The following is a 12,954-nucleotide window of genomic DNA, read 5'->3' as shown; positions in this document are numbered from 1 at the left end:
TGACCAATGTTATACTCTAATAGGGAGTTCTCTAAAATCCATGTCTGCTAGTCTACTAAACATACAACATGTACACTTCCATGAAATAAACAAAGAAATACAAATTAATATGGCAATCATCAAACCATGTACAACTATATTTCCCAAGCTCCCCAACCACCCAAATAAACCGATGTCTGGTGTTTCATGGAGCTTTTCCTTTATCGCTGTCAGCTTAGAGAGATCATGGTTAATCTCGCCGTCATTGTTCACTATGCTCTTGAGACAGTTTCTTTATAGCATCCTGCGTGGTGTCCAAAAATCCTTTGGTATTCACTGGGTTTATCTGTCTCACGACGCCATCCAAACCCAGTCTTGTTGACTTGCTTCATCTCATGTTCCAACCACGGGACGCCGAGGAATGGGTAACCTCCTTTGTCGCTCACAGGAATGGCACTGCATACCCAGCAGTCTGAAACGTTGGTCATCTCTGCGTAGTGAGCCAGGATGCTCATGAATGAGTTGGAGGTCCATGGGTTGAGCGGGGCTATACTTCCACTAATCTGTTGGATGGAAAATAAACAGGTTTAGAGTCACCTTCCAACAATACAATTTTAGTATCGCCAGGCCCATCAGAGATTATCTCTCCCTTCTGCCTGTGCTGATCAGTGGACCTTGGTAAAACCCACACTTTAGATCCTACTTGTATTTCTGGGTTTTGATCCCAGGTAACTACAATTTTGTGGGGAACCCAGATTGCAACCTCTCCTAGAACAGTACCAGCAGTCATTCTACTTTCATCAGTCCTAGTCACAGTTGTACTCCACACTCGTCCGTCCATACTCACATTCCCAGTTGTATTCCAACCCTCGCTAACTAGTTTGTCAGTGAGTGTGAGTGTTACCTCTGTCCCTCTAGGCATATTGCCTCCTATTGGAAGGATTAGCTTTTGCCAATCCTCCCTACCACCTGAAAAATCAAAATGGTTAGTTAGTTTGATCAAGAATTTGTTTTTTCCCACTGATTCGGGGAGGCTACCTGTAAATGTCAACCTTAAACTAACAAATGTATTGTCATTTTTGCAAGTAAGCCTATCGTATGGAGATGCATGTCCTAGTGGCCTATTGTTTAAAATCAGTACAGCCTGTGTAATAACCTTATCCCACCCTTTTAATGACAAACTTGGGGATAGCTTTCGAATTTGCTCTTTTTAAAGCCCATTGCACCTTTCAATCAACCCCGAGGCTTGGGGATGATAGGGGATGTGGAATATCCATCTAATCCCAGAGTCCTGTGCCCATTGTTGGACTAACTGACCAGTGAAATGACTTCCATTGTCTGTTTGTATTTCCGTTGGCATGCCATATGCAGTGATTAGGAGCTGAAGCATTTTCAGGGTAGAAGCTTGATTAGCACTTTTACAAGGGAGAACTCTTATCAGCCCAGTATATGTGTCTACTGCAGTGCAACAGTACACCAAACCTCCTGTTCCTTTCGGCAGAGGACCGATGTAGTCCATTTGCCAAATGTCACCTGCAGAAATGCCTTTCTTTAAATGACCCTTTGATTGAGTGGAAAGGGGCCACTTTTTTATTTCACTGCAGACAGGGCATGCTTGCTTGGCAGTAGTTACGAGCTCCAAAGTGACAGGAAGTCCTCTGGCTCTAGCCCACTCCAGGGTGGCCTTGTTTCCTCGATGTCCTCCCGCTGCATGCGCCCATGTAGCCATACGGAGTAAGACTGGATCAACAGGATCTCGGTCATGGGTCTTCAGGTTCCTTACTCGAGTCAGTTCATCAGCTATCTTATTGGGGTTTTCTTCCCCCAAGTCTTTGGTTACATGAGCATCAACATGTCCAATTTTGATATGTCGTGTCTGTGCGGCTGCCCAGATCTTTTCCCAAAGTCCTATACCTCCCCATACTGGTTTGCCATGTATAAGCCAATGATTTTCTCTCCATGTAGTCATCCATGTAGTGCAAGCTTTGTAAACAGCCCAACTGTCTGTGTAAATGAAAAGTTCATGGGAATCAGTTTCTTCCAGCAAGATGGTTATGGCAACAAGTTCTGCATATTGACTGGAGCCACCTTTACCTTGCTCCTGGATGACCACCTCTCCATCTGGATTGTAAGCCACAGCTGTCCAGTGTCTTCCTTTGCGGGTCATCACAGCTGATCCATCTGTAAACCATGCATTTGGTTTCTGACAGTCTTGTAATTCCTCATAAGGTAAGGCAGTCTTTATCGGAGAAGGCTGAAGCACAGGTATCTCGCAGGTATTTGGATGTGACAAGGTTTCGTATGTCACAAGACCATTGAGAATCCTAGTTAAGTCCTTCACTTCACCTGCTTGCACTCCACCTCGTTCTTGTAGGTACCATTTCCACTTCAGGAGAGTTTGACTTTGGGCCACCTCTGCACGTATCGGTAGGCCTTCATCACGCACCCAGCCTGCAATTGGTAAGTCTGTTTTCACGGAGACTGGGGCCTTTTGGGTTATAGTCTCTACATGCTGCAGGGCCGTGTAGGCAGCTAATAAGTTCTTCTCCAGGGGCGAGTACCGTTGCTGAGCTCCAGTTAGTTGCTTGGACCAGAACCCAATTGGTACCGCTCGTTGGCCTTTAACTTCATTTGGCTGCCACAAGCCCCATGACATCACGTTATTGGTCACCATCACATCGAGTTGAAAAGGGAATTCGGCTTTGATTGGACCAAGACCTTGGTGCTGTAAGACGGCTTCCTTGGCTGCTTTAAATGCTGTTTCTTGGTCTGTGCCCCAAACAAATGTAGATTTTTTGCGTGTAACATTGTATATGGGACGTAGCAAAAGTCCAAGATGAGGTATAAATGACCTCCAATATCCAACTTTTGTGCATCTTTCAAAGTCTTTGGCGATGGAGTGTTTTGTATAGTATCCAGTATTGGTTGGGGAATCTTACGAACAGGACCGGCCCAGATCATTCCGAGAAATTTGACTTCCTGGGCGGGACCCTGCACTTTGTCTTTGTTGACAGCCCATCCTCTGGCAACCATGTGATCAATCAAAACAGTCAATGCTTCCTCCACTTCCTCTTTAGTTCCGGTAATCATGATGTCATCGATGTAGTGGAAGACAGGTACTTTCAGGCTTAGTTGGCTTAAATCTCTGGCAACCAGTCCATGGCATATGGTGGGGGAGTGTAAGTATCCTTGGGGTACCACCTGAAAAGTATATTGACGACCTTCCCAGGTGAATGCAAATTGATCTTGGGACTCTGGTGCAATGGGGATTGAAAAGAACGCATTCGCTAGATCAATCACTGCATGCCACTCCCTGGCCTGTTTGGCTATGTCCTCAATAACCGAGACGATATTGGGGACTGCAGCACTCAATGGCGGTGCCACTCTATTGAGTCCCCTATAATCTATCGTCATGCGCCAAGAACCATCAGGTTTTTTTAACAGGAAATACAGGAGCATTAAAGGGGCTTATTGCAGGACGAACTACACCTGTTCTCAACAATTCAGTGATTGTTTCACTGATTTCCTTTTGTCCCCCCGGCAGCCGGTACTGCTTCAACCTTACCGGGCTACTGGGGGGAGGAATGACCACAGGTGTCCAATTTGCATTTCCTCTCACCACCTCCTTTACTGCATGGACATAAGAGGGTTTGTGAGGAAAGCCAAATTTGAACACACCCCACTGTGTCTCTATACAGAGCCCTAACAATATATCTATCCCCAAGATATTGTCAGGTAAATCAGAAACCAAAATATTAGCCTCAAATCGGGGGCCTTTGTTTATGGCTAACATAACTGTTGTTTGGACAGCTTTAGTTATTCTACCCCCCAGACCCTCTATGTGGACTATGGGGCCTACAAAATGGGAAGGGTTACCCTGAAGCACTGTTACCTCAGCCCCAGTGTCAACTAAAGCTAAAACCTTGGTGTGGTGTTTTCCCTTTCCCCACCAAACCGTTAAAGGAACATGGGGCCGTCGATCCCCAGCCATAATTGGTAATGTGTTCCGTGCCGGGGATCGGCCGTCCCATCAGTCCACTACATTTTGTTTTGCAATAGCCTTCAACTCAGCAGTCGGGTACAAGGGCTTTGTTTTCCTAGGAGTGGGAACAGGAGGACAGGAATTAGTATCAGGATATTTAACATCAGATTGCGTATATTTGAGACCTGTTTCAATGGGGTGAGCCTTAGAAATGGGACCATCATCAAAAGTAATTAACTTCTTAACTTGTATGGGACCCGTAGATGCAGTGTGTACCTGTACCCTTTTCTTTAATGCTTTCCACCTTCTAAACAAGACACCAGTACGAACATTTGAAAATGACTCATTTATACCAGCCTTCTCAAGATCAGCAATCATCTCTTTCCTAGATATTCTAGTACGTTGTGAAGCATCCTGATAATTATTCCATTTAGGTTTACCCTTGGGAAGATTTACAGTATTCTCTCTGTCTGACATACTGGCTACAGAGATACCCCTTCTGTGGTTTACCTTTTCCTCCAATTCATATTCCCCCAATTCCGCTAGCCTTTGTGTGATCACAAAAATCTGCCCATTTTCTGCTGTGCCATTAAGCATAGACAATAGGGATCCTCTTTTAGCACTGGGAGCTGTTCTTAGGAACCTAGACCTCATGCTTGCAGTGAATTCCTCTGCATCAGGCCCCTCCCAGTGATCCTTGTCTAAACCTGCTACACAACCCATAATACGGACTCTGGTTATGGCATCTTTTATGGTGTGCCACTGTGTATGTGGTTCAATGTCAATGTGATGTGGGAAAACTTTTAGTAGTGCATGTTTAATGATATCCATTAAACTGAAATTACCATGAATGTTCCTCACTAACCTCAACACCTGTGTCATCTGTGGATTACACGTGAGCTGACCAATGCTTACGGCTTCATCAGCATTAAGAATGATCTTATCTGCCCCAGTATCCCACATACGCAACAACCACTCACCAATGCTTTCACCCTGAGTCTGCTTATAAAGTTTTGTAATCTCGGTTAACTCCAGTTGTGAATAACCTCTCACTACCTCATTTATCTCATCTCGTGCACTTTCATGCACGTCTTCATTACCATCACAGTCCCGGTGTACCCTACGCTTTCTCTGTTGGGTGATAAGTGGGCGAGCTTTGTAGCTAGCCACCCTCTCATCATCATCAGAGGAGACGTAATAATATGAATCATCATCAGAAGAGGAAGAAGAGAAAAAGGACTTGTGGTCCTCCTGGTATTGTTCAATCATGGTTCTCACCTTTCTGTTGTTGTATGGCACCTTACCCTTTTTAGAGCGACTACGATTTAGTTTGCTAATTAGCAGAGTGGTAGTTTCCTGTAATTCCTCCTTACGGGCATTGTTACTTTCCAAACATTCATTTGACAATAACAATTTTTGTTTTACTTCAGCTAACTCCTTTTCTAGGGCCTGTCTCTGTACTACCTCATTTTTTAAGGCATGCAAGATAATCCAGCCCACTTCTGCTGCAGCTCTGCTCTCATGTTTGGGATAGACCCCTAAATCAAGCTTCAGTGCCATACCTCCTATCTCTTCACCAACCTCTGGGTACACAGGTGCACCATAACGCACTAGCTCATCCGCTATAGCATTCCATTTGCCCATAGTGGTAGCCCAATGTGGTACAGCCCCAAATTTGGGTCTTTTATCCCCCATCATTGCTCTCAACTTCTTCTTAATGAAACTCATTCTCTCAGTCAGATTTACTTCAAATGCAATCAGACAGCAGAATCTCAAGCACAATCAGATGGCAGGACAAGCACACGTGTTTGTAGTGAGCCTTACTACTACTACTATGTATTGTACCACTAACACACACACACAGGCTGCACTTATGTGGTTTTTTTTTTTGGTTTTTTTTTTACAAGCACTTGCGTGTATCTACTTTCACACTAGAGAAACACGTAAAATATAGTGGAAAGGACAGAGCACACAACCTGAATGAACAATCACACTCATGCAACCCGCGTACAACAGGCGACTTCCTATATGCTTTAAAGTTTGCGTCAAATAACTAACATTTACGTAACACAATTATACCAGTCACCCTTTAACAGGAGAATCAATGCTATAGGCTGCCAATAACTAATAAACAGTCACCCTTTAACAGGAGAACCCAATGCAATTGAATACCAGTGACTATCACTAATGCAATACGTTTAAGCTAGTTACTTTAAACAAGGAACAATAAAGCAACAGTCATTTAAGATCCCGTATAAATAGTACAGTGCTACACTTGATAATCTTTGACCCACATTTAACAGATTAATTATTTGTACCCTCTAAATTTACACTCAGGCATACAAGAAAAATCTGTAAGTGTTTACTCTTGGATGTAATAATCCTTAGGTCCGAAGCCTATACTATCTTATTAATAATATGACTCTCCCCACAGAATTAACATAACCAAGATTAATGATTTCAAAATCACCATAAAATTGATAAGCCTCTTGTAGTTGTGAAAAAATAACTTGGAAGGCTTACTAAATCACACTGGGAAAAATATTATTTTATACTATTGGTCAATTTTGGTTATTAACTGCCGATACTCAATTTCTGGCAAAATCCTGCCGACTACGCCAATTTTTGTTGTGGTTGGAGATGAAACTGTGCAATATTTGGTGCAAACAAAGATGGCCACCGACCATGTGCTCTTTTGTTCAAAGTCACAAAATGGCTGCCGAGCACGTGAAACTCAGGCAGAAGGCACAAGCTAAGTTAATAGTACCCAAATACTTTTGTAAACACCCCGAAACACTGATAAGTTTTGTACAACTATAATATAAGATGTACCAGGTATTTTGGCAGCAAATGTCTTGTACTAGCAGTTGATCACAATTTAACAATCACTCGGGAACCGACACAGTTAATAATGTTTAATAAGAAATGTTAAAAAACATACCTACAAACATCAATACCGTAGTACATGCGCTAATGTTTAGCAGACTAGCATGGATCTACCCAAGTGATTTAAAATTAAAGTATAAAAATATGAAAATCGATACGATTTTAATACTTATCCAATCCCAGGTTATTTTACGGTGATGATGCTGGAACACGTGAGAAACAGGAGGGAAAAGCCTTTTATACTTCCTGCAGCTCTAATATGGGTCTTCCTCTCTCCCTCCTCTCCAAGATGCAATTCCTCTTTTCCACTTAAGGCATGGGAATAAAATCCCCTTTTGCCTTGCCCATTCTCCCCCTACTCTCCTCCCATTCCCTGCCTCCGAACAAGCATTCCCTAAAAAACTAGGAAAACTGGTTTTGGCCATGCTTACAGTAGTGACCAGATAGAACTGGTCACTACCGGTTTCCGGGACAGTAAAGGCCACTTCTTTTGTTTGAAATTAACCCTTCCAGTGCTGGAGACTGCCACTTACCCAGGGAATATCTACTAAATGGGGAATCTCAGAGTTTATAACTTAGGGAGGTATGGGCGCAAAAGCACAAATAGCACCAACAAATGTACCTCATTTTTCATGTCCATAACACCGCTGCAGAAAGATCGCTGGGCACTTTCACCATAGTGTTAAGGCTAGCCAACTTTTGAGGGAAGAGCAAGAGAGGTCAGGTCTTCCCGTAGACTGCCTACGCCAGGATGTCAGTACACGGTGGAACTCCACGTTAGACATGCTGGAGAGGATTTTGGAGCAGCAGAGGGCAATCCATGATCTTGCCTCAGAGCACAATATTGGGATTACATCTCCATTGAATAGGGAGGATTGGACAGTGATCGCCCAGCTAGTGGCAGTCCTTAAACCATTCAGGGATGCCACAGAAAACTTAAGCTCAAACACTGCCAGTCTGGCCCAGGTAATCCCAGTGTTCTCCCATCTAGGCAGCAAGATGGATGTGTTCCTTGAAAACCGTGAGGCTGTTCAAGATGGCACTCTACATCCTGACGTAGCAGCCATAGTCAGGAAGCTGAAGGATCTGCTAAAAGTACACCTTCGCAAACGCATGGAAGAGAGTCCCGAAATGATCCTAGCGTGCCTTTGCGATCCAAGAATTAAGGGAAAGCTAGCTTTGAAATTCAATGTTCTCAGTAGCTACCGGGAGCAATTGGTCAACGAGGTGCGTGACTGGCAGCGTTAAATTGGGAATGCTGTCCGAGGAGGGAGAGGTGCAGGAGGAGGAAGAGATGATGTGGTCTGCTACTCCTAGCAGCAGCATCAGCAGCAGTGCCACAAGCAGCACAACAACACAGCTGAATGGAGCAGCTGCGTTTTGGGAAGAGGCACTTGGGAGTATAGTTGGACCATCTGACAGAGCTAGCAGCAGAAAGGAGAGTAGTGCTGCTGAAATCGTCAAACTTTACCTCTGTGAAGTTCCTTCTGCGCCTAATGTTGATCCTCTTAGCTACTGGGATGAAAAGAAGAGTGTGTGGCCTGCACTCTCATGGGTTGCGCAGCAGCTTCTATCATGTCCGCCAACCACTGTTCAAAGTGAGCGCGTGTTTTCTGTGACTGGAAACATACTGAGTCCACAGCGCTCACGCATGGCACCTCATCTGATTGAGCAGATTGCCTTTCTTAAATTCAATCTGCCCAAATTGGGTTACCCAGCTCTTAGCTTGGAAAGTTTATTTTTTTTCTCTCTAATGTTTAAGGTAGTTTCTCCCCCTGGTTGCACGTGTTTGTGGTGTGGCAACGTCTGCTACCTCCGCCGGTGTAGCCAATTTACGCTAGGGCCTAGTGTCTGAGCTCTGGAAGTCCGCTCCCAAATGCCTAGGACTGACTTTGCCCTGGGGTGAAACAGGTGAGCGGGTCGTCAATTGCCCACTCATTCACCTTTTTCCGTTTCCAACGCTGCTGCTGGTGCCGGTATCTTTTGCCAGTTCGCTTCCTGGCTGAAATCATGCCTCAAATGTCCCTAATGGAAAGGGCAGTTTCTCCCCCTGGTTGCACTTGTTTGTGGTGTGGCAACGCCTGCTAACTCCGCCTGTGTAGCCAGCTTACGCTAGGGCCTTGTGTCTGAGCTCTGGAAGTCCGCTGCCAAACGTCTAGGGCTGACAGTGTTTGGATGCTTTGCTCTGGGGTGGAACAGGTGAGTGGGTCGCCAATTGCCCACTCATTCGCCATTTCCAATGCTGCTGGTGGTGGTGGTGCCAGCATCTCTTCTCTGCCAGTTCCCTTCCTGGCTAGTGTCATGCCTCAAATGTACCTAATTGTACGGGCAGTTTCTCCCCCCTGGCTGCGTCTGTTTGCGGTGTGGCAACGCCTGCTACCTCCGCCGGTGTAGCCAATTTACGCTAGGGTCTAGTGTCTGAGTTCTGTAAGTCCGCTCCCAAACGCCTAGGGCTGACAGTGTTTGGATGCTTTGCTCTGGGGTGGAACAGGTGAGCGGGTCGTCAATTGCCCACTCATTCGCCTTTTACAATGCTGCTGCTGCTGCTGGTGGTGGTGGTGCCAGCGTCTCTTCAATGCCAGTTCGCTTCCTGGCTAGTGTCATGCCTCAAATGTCCCTAATTGTAAGGGCAGTTTCTCCCCCCTGGCTGCCTCTGTCTGCGGTGTGGCAACGCCTGCTACCTCCGCCGGAGTGGCCAGCTTACGCTAGGGCCTGGTGTCTGAGCTCTGGAAGTCCGCTGCCAAACGTCTAAGACTGACAGTGTTTGGATGCTTTGCTCTGGGGTGAAACAGGGGAGTGGGTCGCCAATTGCCCACTCATTCGCCTTTTCCATTTCCTTTTCCATTTCATTTTTTCCGTCTGATACACAACCAACCAAACATAACACACACAATAACACAAATAACACAGTGACATAACACATAACACATATAACACAGTGACATAACACATATAACACAAATAACACAGTGACATAACACATAACACATATAACACAGTGACATAACACATATAACACAGTGACATAACACACATAACACATATAACACACAGTAACATAACACATAACACACACGTACAATGCACAAATCACAAGGACCTTTCCTCTTGTTATTTGCCCTGGCCTTCACTCACTAATAGCATTACATTAACGCTATAACTCACACTTCACCCTATAAGATTTTTCCATCCACATACCTGCCAACAGACCCAACTTTTTCAGGGACAGTCCTGCTTTTTTTCCAGTCCTGTCCCATCTAATTTAGCTAAACTAGGTATGCAAATACACGTAGGCAGGCCCGGACTGGGACAAAAAATAGGCCCGGGCATTTACGCCTGAGCAGCCCATATTTATTTATTTATTTATTGTTAAAGCCCACCCTTCATGTACCATCTTTGCATTTAATCATTCACACAAATCATTAACACATTCATTAATGCAGTCTCACAAATCATTCAAGCAATTCATCCACACATGAATTCATTAATTGTCATACGCATTCACACAATTCATCCACACATTTATTCATTCATTCTCATACGCATTCACACTACCCCCTCTCATCATCTTATCTGCCCCTTCTCACTATGTTCCCCCTTTTCACTATGTAACCCCCTTCCCCACTTCTCAATATGTACCGCCTCTATCTATCCCCTCTCCCCCTTTCTCACTACCTAACCCCCCTCTGCCCCTTCTCACTGCAGCCCCTTCCCTCACCCTATTTACTCTGTTGCCAGAGCAAGCAGCAACTGCGACCGCGCCTGTGGCAGGGCAGGATTGACTTAGGGGCTGATGGAGCTGCAGCTCCAGGCTCCTACCTTAAAATAGGCCCAGTCAGGACCGGACAGAAACCCTGGAGTCATAGGCGTAAGGGGAACATGACCCTGCCAGCACTACAGGACGGTGCACATGGTATTAGGGCAGGAAAGGGTTAACTCAGCAAGGGTTAGCACGAGGTGAGAATGCACAGGGAACGTGGGGGAAGTCACAAGGAACGTGACTGTAGGGGGAAGGGGACAGGGCTATAAAGCCCCTCTAAGCACACGTGCAAGGGGCAATTACTGAACACCACAGGAGCAGTTTCCCGCCCGCCCTCCCTCTTTTTGTCTTTTGCTTTGTGTTTTTTGTGTTGGCTTTGTGTGTTTTTTCTTTCCCCCTTTCCCTCTTTCTTTTTGCAGGATGCGTTTTCTTTGCTGTGGCGGAGGAGTTCCCTGGAGAAGTTTGAATGATAATGGGAGTGGCAAGTTGATGGTTTTGGTTAGAGGTTAGAGTTAATGCCCTCCCTGTACAGGATTAAACAAAGCGTTAAGGTGGAGCTCCCCTATCCGACCCGCGGTCGCTTGGGCGATTGTGGTATCCGGCGGAAGGGGTAGTGTGAAGCCATTGTTTGGTGTTTAGGTTGGGAACCCTCAGCTGTTTGTACACAGGTGTACAGAAGACTGTATAGTATTTATACAGAAGTTATTATTAAAGTGTTTTATAATAATTTATATGTTGTTAAATAAAGTTATGTCGAGACATTTGTTAAATAAATGTCTCGGCCTTTTCTAAATCCAATCCTGCTGGTGTCTGTCTCTTATTTCGGGTTTGAGAAATGGGGAACCTCCTGGGTATGGGCAGTGCAAGGGTCATGACTGGGCCTATATGGCCGCATTAAGGCAGAGCCCCTTAAGCCCGCCGCAACTGCAACCGGGTCCGCCACTCTAAGGCAGAGCCGGCCTTAGGTGTTCTGGCGCCCTGTGCGGACTACTCCTCTGGTGCCCCCCCATCCCAAAAAAAGAAAGGAATAAAAACTTGTAACAAAACTCCCCTTTCTCACTATCTATCCCCCTGTATCACTATCTACCACCTCTGCCTCTTCTCACTGTTATCATTATATACTGAGGCAGACATTGACGGTGGTACAGCATAATACTTATCACTATATACTGAGGCAGAAATTGACGGTGGTACAGCATAACACCTACCACTATATACTGAGGCAGACAATGACGGTGGTACAGCATAACACCTGTCACTATATACTGAGGCACACATTGACAGTGGTACAGCGTAATCCCTATCACTATACATTGAGCCAGACATTGACAATAGTGCAGCATAACCCCAATCACTATATACTACGCCAAACATTGTTGTGGTGTAGGCCTACCACTTCATTGTCTGGCTTAGTAGTAGGGATGCACCGAAACGAATTCTGGACTGAAACCGAAAATGCAGCATTTACCTGTCCAAAACCGAATATGACCTCCCCACACCATAAAAAAAAAAACTTTTATTTAAAGTAAGTAACACACCAAAATAGGACAAAACAATTAAAAAACAATATTATATGTATATATATATATATATGATTGTTAACAGCAATCACATTCCTATCATGCCCAGGCATACCCAGATTCCAGGATGTACTCGCAGACTTGGCATGATAGGAGTATGATTGCCCTATCTACCCCTTCTCACTCCCTTCTGCCCCATCTACCCCTTCTCACTCCCTTCTCCCCTATCTACCCCCTTTCCCCCTATCTACCCCCTTTCCCCCGTCTCACGCCCTTCTCCCTATCTACCCCCTCCTAACTATCTACCCTCTCCCTCTTTGAAGTTCACTTACCTTTCAGGAGTCCTGCGGTGAGGGTGCAAGGCCTCTGCCTCCCAGCTCTGCCACTGTATGGAACAGTATAGAGTGATGGGAGTTATGATGTACTTTTAGAGCATAATTAGATCATGAAAAAGACATTGGAAATGGTACAGCATAACACCCATCACTCTCACACACTTACCAATCCACACATATATACCAATCCACACATATATACCAATCCACACGTATATACCAATCCACACGTATATACCAATCCACGCGTATATACCAATCCACACACATATACCAATCCACACGTATATACCAATCCACACGTATATACCAATCCACACGTATATACCAATCCACACGTATATACCAATCCACACGTATACCAATCCACACGTATACCAATCCACACGTATATACCAATCCACACGTATATACCAATCCACACGTATATACCAATCCACACATATATACCAATCCACACATACACCAATCCACACATATATACCAATCCAC

The sequence above is a fragment of the Sceloporus occidentalis genome, unplaced genomic scaffold (assembly GCF_023333645.1).
Source record: "Sceloporus occidentalis isolate IW3139 unplaced genomic scaffold, rSceOcc1.0.p SCAF_161, whole genome shotgun sequence".
NCBI classification, from domain to species: domain Eukaryota; kingdom Metazoa; phylum Chordata; class Lepidosauria; order Squamata; family Phrynosomatidae; genus Sceloporus; species Sceloporus occidentalis.
Note: the sequence above shows the minus strand (reverse complement) of the source record.